The following is a 12,420-nucleotide window of genomic DNA, read 5'->3' as shown; positions in this document are numbered from 1 at the left end:
CAGCACCTACAACTGACTTCTCTTGGGTTTTGCCACCATTTGAAAGAACATTCATGCTGCAGGGCCTGGGAGGCTGAAGAAGGTGATGTAAAGAGGCAAAGGAGTGGGGGTGGGCCCAGGTAGAGGGGCCGGCCGTCCCCATGCCTCTCCTCGCTCCAGGCTTCCCACACTCACCTTCCCTGGGAAGCCTCCCAGATACCCCTACCTTCTCCAACTTTCTTTGGTATGTTCCATGGAGACGTCTCCCCACCACTGACAGCTAACTGCCACTTCTGCTCGGCCTGGAGCCATGGGAGCCTGCTTTTCCTGCTGGCTCCAAGGGTCTGATAACTCGCTCAGCTAGATGATTGCAAATAAATGTGGCCACGCGTCCGTCCCTCCATCCCTTCGATGCAGATCAACAAGCATCTGTGATTGTGCCAGGTGGACCCCCTTGGGGGCACAGGGTTGAGTAACAGGGATTTACTTATAAGTTATAGCCCAGCTAGGAAGGGAGCCTTGCACATCAGTAACATTGGAAACAGGACCATTTTTTAAATCAAGCTTTTATTGCATACCAGGCTCTGTGCTGAAAACATTTTATGTACGTTGTCTCATTTAATCCTCATACAATCTTATAAAACCACCATTATTATTCTAAAAACTTCTTAAAATTATTATTTTATAGATGTGGACACTAAGACACACAAACGTTAACTTGCCTAAGGTCACACTGGCAGCGAATGACAGAGCCAGGCTTTGAGGCTGTGCAGTGCCACCTGTCAGGTGTATCTTCGTGTGTGTGAGTCAGGAGAGGAGGCCACGCTCATCCGGGGGTCAGGAATGGCTTCCTGTGAAGCTGGCTTTTCAGTGGGGCCTTGAAGGAGAGACTGGATTAGAGGTACTGGGTTTTGGGCTGTGAACATTCTAGGAACAAAGGTGACAGACATGTAGGGTGACCGAGGAGGAGCACGTGGGCCAGGAGAGGGGGGTGTGGGTGTGGACGGACCGGAAGGAAACGCAAGTTCATAGGTTTGAGGCCCTGACTGCCAGGTTAAGGGTTTGGGGCTTGTGGCTGGCAGCAAGATGGCCCCTGAAGACGTGCATGTTCTAACACCCAAAACCTACAAATATGTTACATGTCAAAAGGCACTTTGCAGATGTGATTAAGTGAAGGGTTTTGAGATAGGAAGATTGTTCTGGATTATGCAGGTAAGCCCACTGTAATCATAAGGGTCCTCAAAGAGGGAGGCAGGAGGGTCAGAGTGAGAGGAGGAGATGTGACGATGGACGAAAAATCAGAGAGAGGGATTTGAAGATGCTGTGCTGCTGGCTTTGAAGATGGAGGGAGGGGCCGAGAGCCAAGGAATGTAGGCAGCTTCTAGAAACTGGAAAAGACGAAGAAATGGATCCTTTCCCTAGAGCCTCTAGGAGGATGCAGCCCTGCCCATACTGTGATTTATCCCAGTGAAACCCAGTTTGGATTTCTGACCTCCAAAACTGGAAAAGAATAAACATGTATTGTTTTAAGCCACTCAGTTTGTGACAATTTGTTACAGCTGCAGTAGGAAATGAATACAGGGCTGTAGGCTGAGCACTGCTGTGGGGTACCAGGGCTTTCATCAACATTGTCTCATTGCCATTTTAGAAAGCTGGATTCAACCCCACAAATATTAACGGAGCACCTCCCACATAGAGGCACTGCACTTAGCTATGGGGAGATAATGGCAAAAGGAGCTGGGCAGCCCCTGCCCTGGGTGGAGCTACAGTTTCATCTGAAGTTGCTCTAGCCCCCGCATCAGGGTAGAGGCTGGTGCAAGATGAGCAGATTATCACTAACTTGCAGGCTGAACCAGTTCCCAACTGGCAGTTGCAGGGCCTATGTTTGAAGGGAGTCATCTGAAGAGCTCTAAGAAGCACTTCTCAGCAGATGTGCCAGAGCCAGCCAGGACAGCCACTTGGTACAGCAAGTTTGTGCCCACTGCTGCCCACCACCCTGTCTCCACAGTGCAGCCAGAGAGTCTCATGGGCAATGCGGGGTGTGTGTGTGGGAGGTTCCCACAGGGGATTTCTCAAAGCACCAAGTAGGAGTCTCTATGGTAGGGGAAGTGTGCTGGGGGAAGGCAAGAGGGGCCAGCCACCCCCAGCTCCTCAGCAATTTCACTCCTAGGGGTGTACCCAACACAAGTGTGACCATACATGCACCAAAACACATACACCAGAATGCTCATGGCAGCACTGCAGTGGCCCCTGGCAACAACCTAAATGTCCATCAGTAGTAGAATGGATGGCTAAAGTGGGCTTTAGTCACACACTGGAACACTACACAGCAATGAGAATGAATGAACTATGGTTAAACCCAGCAACACTGATAATTCTCACCAACTTAATATTGAGCAAAAGAAGCCGGACACAACAGAATATCTATTACGTGACTCCATTAATAAAATGTTCGCAGAGAGGCAAAAATGGATCTCTTTTAGAAGTCAGATCAGGGGTTCCCCTGGGAATGGGGGGAGGGTGGGAGCTCACAGTGATTGGGAGGCAGCACAGGGGGCTTCTGGAGTGCTGGCAATGTTCTCATTCTGGACACGGGTAAAACAGGAGTGTTCACCTTGTGATAATGCATTGGACTGTACACTTGTGATTTTTGTATTTTCTTTGCGAGTATTATATTGCAATGAGAAGTTTATTTTTAAAATTATCAATGAGCATGGTACAGTGATTGGTGTATTTTGGTGGCTGTGTGATGAGGAGGGCATTGGTTGGGAGTTACAAGGCACAGGTTCTAGACTTTACCTACCTGGATGAGGATGTCATGTGACCCTGTGACCCCTTTTTGGGCCTCAGTTTCCTCATGCAAAAATTAGAAGCGTGTGTATGTGAATTATATGATTTTTTCAGAAACTCAGCACAATGCTTAAACTGTGGCTAACCTGACTCCTTATTTAAAAAAAAAGAAAAAAGAACCTAAGACTTGGTCAGAGCTGGAGCTATTTTCCTGTTTCCTTGTTAAAGTGGTCATGTGAAGATTTGGCTCCATTACTAATGGTCCAGCTATCTGACCTTGGCCACAGAAGCAGGTGTGAGGTGGACTGGAAAGAACATGGTGGGCTTTGGGATCATTCAGTCTGGGTTACAGTTCTGGCAGGGTCCCTGTTTTAGTTGTGTGTGAACTTGGGCAAGCTACTTAACCTCTGAGTCTCAGTTTCCTCACTGGTAAAATGAGGGTGAGTGTGCCCTCTCTGCTGGGCAGGTGTGAATGTTAAGTAAAAAGTGCCCAGGGACTTCCCTGGTGGTCAGTGGTTAGGACCCCACACTTCCACTGCAGGGGGCACGGGTTTGATCTCTGGTGGGGGAACTAAGATCCTGCATTGCCTCGTGGTGCAGCAAAAAAAAAAAAGTGCCCAGCCCTTGGTAGATGTAGCTACTTTCTCTGTATTCCATGAGGTCTCAAAGTTAGGTAGGTATCCTGCTGGAACCAGGCCAAAGAAGACATCTATCTGACCATTCTGACACTTTGCTGATCCAAACTAAACAAAGCAAGTAGAGATGGCTGGGGCGCCCTTGGGGAGCAGAGCCCTCCTTTACACGTGGTACAGAGACTGTGTCATGGGGGCCCCCCTACCCAGGCACCTGCCTGTGAGTCCTTGGGAAGCTGGGGCTTGGAGAGGGATCAGAGTAGAGGGAGGGGTACAGGCTAGTGTTCTGGGGCCTGTCTTCACTCCTTGTGTGGCCTTTCCAGTGCCTTGTGGATGTGCTAACAGCAGGTGCTCGGAGGTCCAACCTTTCATAATGTGCTCAACTCTGGGCCCCTCTTTGAGGGGCTGCTGACAAACAGGACTCCAAAGAAGAGTTCTGGGGAATGGGGAAGGATCTTGACACACGAGGGACAGCTGGAGAAACTGCTGGGGTGGGGGCAGTGTAGCTCAGGTAAGACTCTAGAGGGCCTAGGGTCATCGCTTTTGCTAATCCAATGGGCTCTCTGAATTTCCTGGCCTCCTGTGTGGAGGTTAGTATTTTCCCAACCCCACCTCTCTCAGAGAATCCAAATCTCTGAGAGAGTTTTATTTTTTAATGACTTATTTTTTAATTATACACACACACATAAAAACACACAAAATATATGTTCAGGCAAAAAAAAAATGGAAACACATAGGAAAACAAAATAAGAAAATAAAAATCACCCATAATTTCATCATCAGAGATAGCTGATTTCTGTGTATATCCTTCAGATTTAGATAATAATAACCAGATATATTTTATCAGTCAGAGTTTTTGGTGGCAGGCAACAGAAACTGGCTCTGGTGATTGCTATTAGATAAGGTATAATTAGCTGCTGTTTTAGGAAAACTCCTCAAATTACAATAGCTTTACACAGCATAGATTTACTTCTTGCTCACATAAAGCCCCAAATAGCTATTCCTGAGGGGTGTGGGCATGTGGGGGGGAAGCTCTGCTTCACACAGATGTACAGATACCCAGGCTGAAGCTGGCTCCATCATTCAATACATGGCTTCCAAGGTCAGCAGCCAATATGCAGCCAGCAGACAGAGGAAGACAGAATGGAGGATTATGCAGGAGGATTCTGTGGGTCTGCAGTGGTGTCCATACTTTCCCTTTACATTCCATTAGCCAGGATTCAGTCATGTGGCCCCACCTAATGGGAAGGCTGTAGGAGGACTTGTGGAATTGACAGGATGCTGGGCCCCCCCGCCTTGAGACTGAGAGGTGTTTCAAGATGCTCCAGGGAGCAAAGAAGCAGGAAGCAATAAACATGGCAATCACCTCATAGCCAGGCAGGCTGGCCACTGCTGCCTCTACCAGGGCTGCCAAGAATTGCCTCCAATTCTTTCTCAACTCCTGGGGTGAGCCCATAAAAGCAAAAGGGATAGGAAAGAAAAAGCCTACAAATGTAAATTTTACCTCCCACTCCCCAATTTGGAGGTGTTTTGTCCTCAGGGGATCTCACTCCGTGATCTCCTGGGTCCTTGACCTACCCCAATAAGTTTTGAAACAGTAAGTACATAAAAAGATGCTCAGCATTGTTGGTTCTCAGTGAAATGCAAATTAAAACCATGAGGTATGACTACTCATTCACCAGAAAGGGTTAAAATAAAAAACACTGACAAAACCTAGAGCTGACAAAGATATAGGGCAACTGGAACTCATACACATTGCTGGTGTATACAATGGGAGTAACTGGAGAAAATTGTTTAGCAGTTAAAGATACACCTATTCTATGACTGAGTAAGCCCACACCTGGGTATTTACTGATGAGAAATGAAGCCATATGTTTACACAAAGATTCATACAGCAGCTTTATTCATGATAGACTAAAATAGGAAACAATGTAAAAGTCCATCATTGGGGGGGTGGAGTCAAGATGGCAGAGTAGGAGGATGCAGAGGCCTGCTGATGTCCCAGGCCTGTCCCTCCTCACAACTAGGGCACCTACCAGGCACTGGTGGGCAACCTTGTACACCTAAGGGGATGGGAGGAATCCCCGCTCAGCTAGGTAGGAAGTGGTGGGGAAGGAAGGGGGGAGGAAATGTGGAAGTGGGATGGGACCGGTGCCCCTGAGGAGTGGCTGGAGAAGAAGAGGGGTTCCCACACTCAGAGGGGCCCACTCACGGTGAGGGGATTAGCAGGGACAGGGAGAGATCTTCAGGGGAATAGGGGATTGGAGGGGAATGTGGCCAGCATCTCCCCTGCTCGCTTGGGCCCCAGCGAGCCTGCTGGTGTCCCAGGCCTGAACCTTCACCCTCCAGGGCCCCCTCCAGCTATACAGGTACTGAGCCTAAGCCCCCCACTCTGCCCCCCACCACCTGGGCCTTTTTTTTGGCTGTTGTGGTTCTGTTTTGCTTTGCTGTTTCATTTTTATTTTTATATTTTTTATTTTTCTAATTTTAGTTTATTTTTTATTCTTTGTTATTGTTCTGCTCCTTTTTGTTTGTTGCCTTTTTTTTTTTTTTTTTTGCCATGCCATGAGACTTGTGGGGTCTTGGTTCCCAGGCCAGGGGTCGGGCCTGAGCTCCTGTGGTGGAAGTGCTGAGTCCAAACCACTGGACTAACAGAGAACCTCAGACCCCAGAGAATATTAATCAGTGTGAGCTCTCTTGGAGGTCCTCATCTCAGCACCAAGAACTGGCTCCACCCAACTGCCTGCAACTCCAGTGCTGGATGCCTAAGGCCAAACAACCAGCAAGGCAGGAACACAGTCCCATCCATCAAAAAAGTGAGACGACAAAAAAATATGTTACAGATGAAGGAGCAAGGTAAAAACCTACAAGATCAAATAAATGAAGAGGAAATAGACAACCTACCTGAAAAAGAATTCAGAGTAATGATAGTAAAGATGATCCAAAATCTTGGAAATAGAATGGAGGCAACAGATTGAGAAAATACAAGAAATGTTTAACAAGGACCTAGAAGAACTAAAGAACAACCAAACAGTGATGAACAACACAATAACTGAAATGAAAAAATAAACTAGAAGGAATCAATAGCAGAATAACTGAAGCGAAGAACAAATAAGTAAGCTGGAAGATAGAATGGTGGAAATAACTGCTGAGGAGCAGAATAAAGAAAAAAGAATGAAAAGAAATGAGGACAGTCTCAGAGACCTCTGGGACAACATTAAACGCACAAACATTTGAATTATAAGGGTCCCAGAAGAAGAAGAGAAAGAGAAAGGGTCTGAAAAAATATTTGAAGAGATTATAGTTGAAAACTTCCCTAACATGGGAAAGGAAATAGCCACCTAAGTCCAGAAAGCAGAGAGTCCCATACAGGACAAACCCAAGGAGAAACATGCCAAGGCGCATATTAATCAAACGAACAAAAATTAAATTCAATGAAAAAATATTAAAAGCATCAAGGGAAAAGCAATAAATAACATACAACAGAATCCCCATAAGGTTATCTGCTGATTTTTCAGCAGAAACTCTGCAGGCCTGAAGGGAGTGGCAGGATATATTTAAAGTGATGAAAGGGAAAAACCTACAACCAAGATTACTCTACCCAGCAAGGATCTCATTCATATTCGATGGAGAAATCAAAAGCTTTATAGACAAGCAAAAGCTAAGAGAATTCAGCACCACCAAACCAGCTTTACAACAAATGCTAAAGGAACTTCTCTAGGCAGGAAACACAAGAGAAGAAAAACACCTACAAGAACAATTAAGAAAATGGTATTAGGAACATACATATCAATAGTTACATTGAATGTAGATGGATTAAATGCTCCAACGAAAAGACACAGACTGGCTGAATGGATACAAAAACAAGACCTGTATATATGCTGCCTGCAAGAGACCCACTTCAGACCTAGGGACACATACAGACTGAAAGTGAGGGGATGGAAGAAGGTATTCCATGCAAATGGAAATCAAAATAAAGTTGGAGTAGCACTACTCATATCAGATAGAATAGACTTTAAAATAAAGACAATTACAAGAGACAAGGAAGGACACTGCATAATGATTAAGGGATCAATCCAAGAAGAAGATATAACAATTATAAATATTTATGCACCCAACATAGGAGCACCTCAATACATAAGGCAAATACTAACAACCATAAAAGGGAAAATCAACAGTAACACAATAATAGTGGGGGACTTTAACACCCCACTTACACCAATGGACAGATCATCCAGACAATATAAATAAGGAGACAAACTTTAAATGACACAGTAGACTAGATAGACTTAATTCATATTTATAAGACATTCCACCCGAAAGCGGCAGAATACACTTTCTTCTCAAGTGCACACAGAACATTCTTCAGGATAGATCACATCTTGGGTCACAAATCAAATTAAATTTAAGAAAATTGAAATCGTATCAAGCATCTTTTCTGACCACAACACTGTGAGCTTGGAACCCAATTACAGGAAAATAAGACTGTAAAAAACACAAACGCATGGAGGTTAAACAATTCACTACTAAATAACCAAGAGCTCACTGAAGAAATCAAAGGGGAAATAAAAAATACATAGAAACAAATGATAATGAAAACACGATGACCCAAAACCTATGGGATGCAGTAAAAGCAGTTCTAAGAGGGAAGTTTATAGCAATTCAATCTCACCTAAAGAAACAAGTAAAATCTCAAATAAACAATCTAACCTTGCACCTAAAGGAGCTAGAGGAAGAAGAACAAACAAAACCCAAAGTTAGTAGAAGGAAAGAAATCATAAAGATCAGAGCAGAAATAAATGAAATAGAAACAAAGAAAACAATAGAAAAGATCAATAAAACTAAAAGTTGGTTCTTTGATAAGATTAAAAAAGAACTGATAAACCTTTAACCAGTCTCATCAAGAAAAAAAGGGAGAGGATTTAAATCAATAAAGTTAGAAATGGAAAAGGAGAAATTACAACTGACACCACAGAAATACAAAGGGTCATAAGAGACTACTACGAGCAACTATATGCCAATAAAATGGACAACCTAGAAGAAATGGACAAATTCTTAGAAAGGTATAAGTTTCCAAGACTGAACCAGGAAGAAATAGAAAATATAAACAGACCAATCACAGTAATGATGTTAAATGTAATTAAAAATCTTCCAACGAACAAAAGTCCAGGACCAGATGGCTTCTCAGGCAAATTCTATCAAATATTTAGAGAAATGCTAACACCCATCCTTCTCAAATTCTTCCAAAATATAGCAGAGACAGGGAATCTCCCAAACTCGTTCAACAAGGTCACCATCACCCTGATACCAAAACCAGACAAAGATATCACAAAAAAAGAAAATTACAGAACACTACCACTGATGAATATAGACACAGAAATCCTCAACAAAATACTAGCAAACAGAATCCAACAACACATTAAAAGGATCATAAATCCATGATCAAGTGGGATTTATCCCAGGGATGCAAGGATTCAGCCATATATAGGAACAAAACTGGGTCATTTGTAGAGATGTGGATGGACCTAGAGTCTGTCATACAGAGTGAAGTCAGTCAGAAAGAGAAAAACAAATATTGTATATTAATGCATACATGTGGAATCTATAAAAATGGTACACATGAACCTATTTGCAGGGCAGGAATACAGACACAGACATAAAGAATGGAAGGGTGGATACTGGGGTGGGGGAAGGGGAGGGTGGGATGAACTGGGAGATTAGGATTGACATATATACACTGCCATGTGTAAAATAGATAGCTAGTGGGAACCTGCTGTATAGCACAAGGAGTTCAGCTTGGGAGGGGATATATGTATATATATAGCTGATTCACTTCGTTGTACAGCAGAAACTAACAGAACATTGTAAAGCAATTATACTCCAATAAAATAAAATAAAAGGAAAGGAAAAGAAGTCCATCATAAGGATAATGGATAAATAAATTGTGGTCTATCCATACAACAGAATTCTTCTCATCAATGCAAATGAACTACTGATACACATACAGCCATGGGTAAATCTCAAAAAAATATATAATGAGCAAAACCAACCAGACCAAAAAATATACATACCATATGGTCCCATGGATGTGGAGTTCAACAGCAGGCAGACTCAATCTGTGGTGACAGCTCAGGATCCAGTGGTCACCTCTTATCCACAGGGGATACGTTCCAAGACCCCCAGTGAATGCCTGAAACCACAGATAGTACTGAGCCCTATATATACTATGTTTCTTCTTATGCATACATACCTATGATAAGGTTTAATTTATAAACTAGGCACAGTAAGAGATTAATAACAATAACTAATAATAAAATAGAACAATTATACCAATATACTGTAATAAAAGTTATGTGAGTGTGGCCTCTGTCTCTCAAAATTTCTTATTGTACAAACTTCATGCCTTTTCTACCTTCACTAAGCACTTATCAGGCACTGTGGCCATAACTCTTTCAGTTTGAGGTGTGACAGCAAAACTTGCTCGAATTTCTTTTTCCTTCTTCACCATTTCACAGATAGAAGATTCGTTCTTACCAAAGATCTTAGCAACCTCAGCATACAATTTTTCTTTCCTTATTAAGTCAAGAACTTCCACCTTTTCACTTAAAGGAGGCACTTTACGGCTTCTCTTTGGCATAGCTGAATTGTCAGCATCACTACTCTTGCACTTTGGGGCCATTATCGAATAAAATAAGGGTTACCTGAACACAAGCACTGAGGTAATGTGACAGTCGGTCTGATTATGGAGATGGCCACTAAGTGACTCGCAGGTGGGATACGCAGGATGGCACGAGATTTCATAATGCTACTCAGAATGGCATGCAATTTAAAATTTATGAGTTATTTCTGGAATTTTCTATTTAATATTTTTTGACTTCGGTTGACCACAGGTAACTGAAACCATGGAAATTGAAACCATGGATAAGGGGAACTACTGTAATGAGGAAACTTTCTGGGGTGATGGAAATACTCTCCATCTCTTGATCTGGGTGGTGGTCACATGGGTATACACATGTGTAAAGTCATTGATCGGTCCACTGGAGTTCTATGTATTTTACTATGTGTAATTTATACTTTAATAAAGTACTATGAAAACCTAAAAATGATAAAGGTTGGCCTCTTTTGGGGTTACAATGGCCCCTCTCAGGTTCACGCTGGGATTTTCTGAATTCTGCCCCCTGCCTCTGGGTGTGTAGGGGGATGTGCTCTCTGTGGCTGCTGGGAGTGGGACTTGGACCCAAGTTTGGGACACTTGTCACCTGGTCTCTGGGAGGCATGAAGCAGGGGGACATGGTGTTCTCTCTCCCCACTGTACAGTGACCAGAGGTTTCTGTAGAGACCTAGACTCTCTTGGTCCTCACTGGCAAACAGTATACCTCGCTGCTGTTTTAATTTGCAGTCCTTTGATGAGCAGTGAGGTTGAACTTTTAAAATATGGTTACTGGCCATTTTCAGTTTTTTTGTTCAGAGCCTGATGTTTTCCAGGGCCCTCTTCCACAAACTACTCATCCACTAACCAGAAAGGAAAGATATATTTCTGACAAGCAAGCATTTCTAAAGGATCTCTTTTTTGCAGCAAAATTCTGTTCTTTCTTCTGTGTTTCTCCCAGGAGGGAGTATCTTTTTAGAGGGGTTTTCTTGGTAACGACAATAGTAATAATTATAAATGGAACCAGATGATCATTAAAGTAGGTAAAATAGGCTCAAAATCCCCAAACTCGACAGCTGGTAGCATTCCAGAGCTCTCCCCACAATTTCGATACCTTCCCAGAGGCTGAGGGTCCTGCGGCCTTCTCTGTATAATATGCTCAACCCCTCCTTCTAGATCTACTCTACCCTACAAACACTCACACACACATACCCCGTCACACACATTCACGTGTGCATGTACACTCACTCACACCCCCCCACACACACCAAATGTTTGTGAGTTTAGCAGACTAAAGATGGGCTGGGATGGAGGTGAGGAGACAGAGGAGGAGCTGACAGCCCCCTTCATCCAAGATGCTCTTCCAGCTCTCCTCCCTCCTCTCTTCTCATTTGCCTCCACATTCCTTCCCCAGGACATAAATTCCTCCTCTGTGTCATGCCAGGCAATTTGCCATCATCTTTTAAGGCCCTGCCCAGAGAATCTCAAATGCCTCTCTAATGTGTTTACTAACATTGTTTCCAAAGATGGTTTCCATTCTGAGAACTCAAAGCCATCTACTTAGATGTCCGTGTTTCTTTAAATGTTACTTCCTGTCATCACAATAGAATTGCGGTGTCTCTGCTTCTGAACAGATTCCAGGCTTGTTCACCTAAGTCCTGAGCTGCTGAACAGCACTGCGCTATTCTGACAGTGCAAATAAGGGTCCTGAGTGAGACTTGGAGCCAAGAAGGGTGAGCCGGGTTCAGACCATGGAGAAACTTCAATGCCAAGGGAAAGAATTTGGATTCGATTATTCCGTTCAGGGATCCATCAAAGGCTTTAGAGCTGGATTGTGACTGGAACAGAACTGGGCTTCTGGAAATTTCACCATCTGGCTGCTGCATAAGTAGCTGGCATTGAAGGAGAGTGATTAGAGGGGGCTAGGCAAGGAGGATGAGGGCTTGTCTTAAGGCAGAGGGCAGATCTGGGAGGCTTTTCTGAGGAGTAGCCAGAGCCTCTGGTGACGAGGAAGGAGAGAGAGAGGAATTGATGACAGCCTGAGTGCCTAAGGGGGACACCAACTCCTCCCTCCTGGGCTGGGATAGTCTGTAATTTGCTAAGAACCATCCTTAACATGAGACAGGACCAGTCGAGGACATGGACAGATCTGAAGAAACTATTAAAGAAGTATGGCGTTAACTAGACACACAGGGCGTCCTATAACAGTGGCGTCATGAAGGTGTCTCAGCTCAGTTCTCCTGGAGAAGGGAGAGAGACTTCAGCCTTCCATCCCACTGGGCTTTTTGTATTTCCCAATGTGATACTTCTAGGCAGATGCATTTACACAGCTTTTTGCATCAAATAACAGCAGCCAACATTTATCGCATG

Source organism: Hyperoodon ampullatus, assembly GCF_949752795.1.
Source record: "Hyperoodon ampullatus genome assembly, chromosome: 3".
Taxonomy (NCBI): domain Eukaryota; kingdom Metazoa; phylum Chordata; class Mammalia; order Artiodactyla; family Ziphiidae; genus Hyperoodon; species Hyperoodon ampullatus.
Note: the sequence above shows the minus strand (reverse complement) of the source record.